Source organism: Pyrgilauda ruficollis, unplaced genomic scaffold (genome assembly GCF_017590135.1).
Source record: "Pyrgilauda ruficollis isolate IOZ18807 unplaced genomic scaffold, ASM1759013v1 scaffold23, whole genome shotgun sequence".
NCBI classification, from domain to species: domain Eukaryota; kingdom Metazoa; phylum Chordata; class Aves; order Passeriformes; family Passeridae; genus Pyrgilauda; species Pyrgilauda ruficollis.
The window spans coordinates 16310885-16317200 of NW_024522539.1; positions in this window are offsets into that span (position 1 = coordinate 16310885).

The following is a 6316-nucleotide window of genomic DNA, read 5'->3' on the forward strand; positions in this document are numbered from 1 at the left end:
AATCACTTAGGCTGGGAAATGCCTCTGAGATGGTCCAGCCTAACTGTTCCCCCAGCACTGCTGTGCTCAGCACTAAACCATATCCCCAAGTGCCACATCCACACAACTCTTGAACATTTCCAGGGATGATGACTCCACTGCTGCCCTGGGCACCCTGTTCCTGTGCTTCACCATCCTTCCAATGAAGAAATTTCCCCTAATATCCAGTCTAAGCCTCCCCTGGTGTGACCTGAGGCCATTTCCTCTCCTCCTGTCCCTGTTCCCTGGGAGCTCAGGCTGATCCCCTCCTGTCAGGGGGCTGTGCAGAGCCAGAAGGTCCCTCCTGAGCCTCCTTTTCTCCAGGCTGAGCCCCCCCAGCTCCCTCAGCTGCTCCTGGTGCTCCAAACCCCTCCCCATATTTCCTCATTACATCCAGGTGGGATTTGGGAAGCAGAGGTAGAGCTGCAGCTCTGTCAGGAGGGCTGGAGAAGCTACAGGAGGTTTTTGTGACCTGGGAGGTGTTATCAGGGGTTTCTCGCCCCATCAGGTGACACTGAAGGCTCAGACTGTCTGCCCTGGTAGAACTTGTTCCCAAGGAAACCTGCTGGGATCAGTCAGCTGGCATCCACCTGCCCCAGCAGGCACCTCTGGAAATGCCACACAGGGTCACCCCCCTGCAGGGTCACCCACCAGTGCAGGGACCTCCTGGGCACTGGCAGACATGAGCCAACCCCTGGCAGATATTTGGAGCTGGCAGCCATAAAGCTTCTTGCTGAGGGAAGGATGATCCAGCTCAGGCTGACACCAGGGATGCTGTGGACAGAGAGCAGCTCCAGCCTTTCCCAGACATTTGCAAGGATCAGGCTCCTCTGCCAAAACCTTGCTCATGATCCTTAGGGGTGACAGATCCCTGGGAAACTCCAGCACATTCTGATTCCAGCTGGGGGTGGGCAGGTCTTGCTGTTTTTGTCACCAGAGAGGGAAGAGCCCTTGTAGCTGTCCCCTGAGGGGACTGTGTTGTCACACACAGAGCCCTGAGCAACCAACCCTGCCCTCAGCACGATGCCAAGGACAGCGAGGGGACAAGGGAACACATCAGTGCTGGGACCAGTCAGGAATTGCTGCCACTGCCAGCAGTTGGCTTTAACCCATTGCTCCACTGGCTTTAACACAAGCTGCCACTCTCCCTTTGCTGCTGGAACTGCTGTCCTGGGTAAGCAGCATAGACACTTGGAACCCAGGGAAGGTTCAGGAGGTCAGAGTCACCTCTGGCACCCAGAGGAGCATGAAGGAATGTGTCAGCCACAATTAAGCCCAGCAGGTGAAGCCAAATGGACAAAGCCTGGGGATGATGCCCGATGGATGAAGCTCAGCAGGTGAATCCCATCTGGAGAAGCTCAGTGGATGAAGCCCAGCAGGTGAATTCCACCTGGAGAAGCTCAGTGGATGAAGCCCAGCAGGTGAATTCCACCTGGAGAAGCTCAGTGGATGAAGCCCAGCAGGTGAGGCAGGCTCTGCTATGCCTAGGGAGCATGGGAAATGGAGGGAATGGGAGAGCTCTGGGTTCCCATAGTAGACAAACACATCAGAGACTCCAACCCATCAGCATCCCAGGGAAAAGCTGGGATTTCTCCTGTGCTGAGCACCCCAGACCAAGAGAGCAGGACATTTTGGGTGTATTTGGAGATCCTCCCAGGTTCTTATCAGGAGCTGGTGTTGCCCTGTCCCAGAGGTTGCTGCAGCTGGTTCTTGGTCTCCTGCCTGCGCTGGGCTGAGACCTGCAGCCTGAACTGAATTTTGATACAATAAAATTTCTTTAAATCAGAATAAGTGACAGAGACAGATTCCACCAAGAACAGATTGAAAGTTAAAATTCTGGCAGAGTGGAGGAGAGGAATTTGAACCCCTTCAGAAAATGTTTGAAACAACTTCTTCTGGTTTTGATGTTGTCGCTTTCTCATTCTCCTGACAAGAGAATTTTAAACAAGAAATGGTGACACTTTTAAGATGATGTGAATACCTGTTGGAGATGTCCGGTCCTGAAATGTTTATAAGTGACTAAGCTTTGAATTTGCTTTTGATGCTAGTTCAACTTTTCCATAAATTACCATGATGTCTCAACCATGCAGACTAGAACCCTTTTAGATATGTGAATATGCGCAACACCAGTTTATAAGCTTTAAAGAATAGGAGACATATTGAATTTAGCATTAAACAGCAAGATGCAAGAAGGCACCAAGTGTCCTCTTCTCCCTTCAGGCATGCCGGCTTGTCCCGTGCCAGTCTCCCAGTGCCATCTGCCGTCTGTGCCGGCACACCGAGGGCTGGCAGTGCTGCTCCTGCCCAGGGAGGAGCTCGCTCACTCATCTCAGGCTCACTGGCCAAGGGAGCTGCGCAGGTTGCCCGGAGCCCCGCGGGGGTGGCTCCCACTCCCCGTGTGGAGAGAGAGCCGAGTGTGTCATGGCTGTGTCATCCCAGAAGGCATCACACTTCTTCTTTTTGAGTTAAATGAGTAATACCAGGAGCTATGCATAGGAGAGGCACTCAGAACAGCGACAGCTCAGCCTCAGGGGGATTCCCAGGCTCAGCTGGACAAGCCAGGACCGGCCTGAGTGGTGATGTCCCACCTCAGCCCGCTTGGAATATGAAGCAACACCCCCCCATCCCATCCCATCCCATCCCATCCCAGCTCAAATTCAGTGTATTTTTGATAACAACTCTGTAGCTGACCAGAAAACCAGAAAGTATTTTCCTTTATGAACTTAATATAGAGGTTCTTTGCATAAAGCATGTCCTCTGTGCCCATCCCGAGGAGGAGGAGAAGGTGCAGGACAGAATGCACAGAATGCACGCGTGTTTGCTCCGCTGTCCCGAGCTGGAATCGCTGCCAGCCCTGCCGGAGGAGTGCTGCGGTTTGCTGTGCTCAGGTCTCGGATGCCACCTTCTGGCTTTCCTGCTAAACTCTCCATGTCGTGACAGCGCCGACCGGGAGCGCATTTCTCATCCCACATCCCAAATAACAGCGCCGTTAAAGCCTGCCTGGCTCGGAGCAGCTTTTGTTCTTTGTGGAGCTGACCCAAAACCACGGGCTTTTTAAACGCGATGGAGTTACCTGCTGTAATTAATGACCCTCAGGATCCCATCGCCGCAACACCTTGAGTCCCATAGCCTCTCTGGGATGTCCCCCATCCCTTTGGGGGTGGGAACTGTCCCCCCTCACCTTTCCCTAACAGTTATTTTTGGGGTGTATTTTGTTACATGATCCCTGTGGTATCCGTTGTTTATCACCTGTGTCTTTCCACAGGTGTTAGGATGCCAATTCCAAGTCTCTACAGACTTGTTGCTGGGTTGGGGGATAATTCAACAAGAGATGTTTGGCAGGGGGAGAGCAGAGGCATTTTTGGAGCTGTGAGTGTGGCGATATCCAAGCAGAACTCCTGAGAGGGGGCACTGTGCCACAAGGAATCGTGAGGCAGCCAGAACACTGTCTCCTCCCGGCTTGCTGTCCATCATTCCCAACCTCTTCCCTCCCTCCTGGTGATATTTCAGGCCTGGCTGAGCCTGCTTGTACACCTGCCAGCCCAGCCTGCCTCTTCCAGAGGTGCTACCGAGTTCATCCAACACTGTACATCTCAGACAGTCATTTTATCTGCCCCACAGATGTGTGGTGCTCCCTGACCACAGAGACTGCTCCTCACCATCTCAGGGGTGGACAAGCCTGGGGAATCCCAGCAACCTTGCATGAGATGCAGCTTCTTGCCACAGATCAAATCCACAGCTTTGGGCTCTTCCTGACATTGAGGGGCTGGAGCGTGTCCAGGGAAAGGAATGGAGCTGGGGAAGGGGCTGGAGCACCAGGAGCAGCTGAGGAAGCTGGGGGAGTTCAGCCTGGAGAAAAGGAGGCTCAGGGGGGACTTTCTGGCTCTGCACAACTCCCTGACAGGAGGGGACAGCTGGGGGAAAGTGGACTCTGCTTCCAGGGAACAGGGACAGGATGAGAGGAAAAGGCCCCAAGTTGTTCCAGGGGAGGTTTAGGCTGAGTGTTGAGGAAAATTTGTTCCCTGAAGGGGTGATCAGGCATTGTAAGGGACTGCCCAGGGAGGAGTGGAGTCACCATCCCTGGAAACGTTGAAAGATGTGTTGATTGGGAATGTTGGCTTAGTGGTGGCAGTGCTGGGGAATGGATATACTCAATGGTCTTAGAGGGCTTTTCCAGCCTTAAAACTTCTGTGATTCTATGATTCATAGAAATCAGCAGGGAGCAGTAGCTGCTAAATCCTGCTGCAGGATGGAGCTGGGGCTCTGAGACATTTCCCCACAGCTGTGGCCGTTGTTCTCTGCCTGATGGACAAACAACAGGCAGGTCATCGGTGATGTCCAGAATGATCTCCAGCCATGACAGGCTTCGGCCTGAGACAGGACAGGAAAGGGGACAGTGGCAGCAGGGCTGGCACAGACCAGCAGATGGGAATTGCAGGGATTTGATCCTTTACAAAAGCCTTTGAGTTGTTCATCACATTTTCCAGAGAAATGGGTGAAAGGCACTGACATGACTGAGCTGCATCTGGGGACCCTTAACCATCAGCAGAGGTGTGTGGGACACGAGGGAGCATCAGCGCTGTGGGATGCCCCTGCCTCAGAGACAGGAGCTCCTGTGACCAGCACATGGCTGGTGAGTGCTGGTGTGAGATGACCTGAACCCCTTCCTCCCTCTCTGGTTGCAGCAGGGACAGAGTTTTGGATCTGCCTCCCTGGCTGTCTGATCACCTCCAACGGGAGCAGCTTATCCAGCACAGCCATGCTGAGAGGCCCTTTTGCACCACAACAGCTGGATTTTCTATTCCCAAAGTGTTCCTTGCCTCAGTGCCCAGACCACACACTGTGGCAGAGCACAGCATGCTCAGGAGAAGAGAGTCCAAAAGCTCCACGATTTATCTTTTGTCCCACCTTCAAAACAAGGAAAATATGAGTTTCCAGTAAAGGGTAAAACAAAAGCATGACAAAAGCAGCCTTTTCCCCCTATATTTTTTCCAGCCTCAGTGTCATCTTCTCTATTCCCTGGCAGGTTTGTCCTTTGGCTATTGGCCAACACGCTCAGGCAGCACAAGGACAAAAGGAGCCACGGACCTGCATCCTTTCCCTGGTGATGCCAACAGCTCACACCCCACCCAGAGCTTCCCTGCACCTCGAGCTTCGTCCTGTCTGGTGATGTGGATGTTTTGGGGACACCCCGTGTCCCCAGACCACCTCCCAGGGCGTGTTTTTGAGCAGGACCCATGGGGAGCAGGCGGGGCAGGGCACACGCGTGTCCGCACGGGGAAGGGACGCGCGGGGACCCTCGGAGCAGACGTGACCTACTTTAGCTGCGAGGCGAGCGAGTCCCGCTGTAAAAGCTTCCTAGAGCCGGGCGTAAATTATTCATGGCCTGGCCATGTTAATGCATGTGCTAAAGGCTTAAAAAAAAGAAAAAGAAAAGAAAAAAACCCACGAACAGGATAAAGTCTGCTGTATAATTTAAAGCCCTGCACGCTGCCGTCTCCGTGCCCCGCTGCTCTGCGCGGTGTTTCCGCTCAGGTGAGCAGAGCTGCGAGATGCGGGCAGAGCCGGCAGGGAAGGAAGGGCCGGCCCGCTGGAGCTGGGACTGGGGCGGGAGCCGGGATGCGGGCAAGAGCCCGGGCGGGGGGAATATCCCATGGGAAGGGGCTGGCAGGCCTGCTGTGGAGCGGGCAGCCCGCAGCCCCACAGCGAGTCACTTCCCGGAGCAGCAGCACTGCTCCAGTCCATTCCCAGGCACGGGCGGCTATTTTTAGACCTGCCTTTTTTTCTTTTTTTTTTTTTTTCCCTTGCTTTCGTTCGGCGCTGCCCTCGAAGGCCTGGGGAGAGAGGAAAACACTGATCCCTGGGGCGGGAAGCTGCGTGGGAGGGCTCTGGAGAGCCCCAGCGCAGGGGTCAGCGAGCCGGGCCATGGGGACTGGTGAGGCGCAGCAGGGAGAGCCCCCGGCTCCTGCCTGCCTGGAGATTCCCACCGGGACGAGCAGGCCCCGGCTCCTGCCTGGATGGAGATTCCCACCGGCACAAACAGCCCCTGGCTCCTGCCTGCCCGGAGATTCCCACCGGGACGAGCAGCCCCTGGCGCGGGCCTGCCATTCCCACCGCCGCCTCAGCAGGTACAGCCAAGGCAGAGGAAGGCCGGAGCGGGCAGGCGCACGGGGAATGCTCCAGCCATGGAGAACGTTTGCCTTCTATGGAGATCTCCTTCTGAGCTGCTGGCACGGAGGAGAGGCCTCAGCCTCCACAGGCGCTGGGAGGGGGAACAAAAACAGCCAGAAGAGCTCAG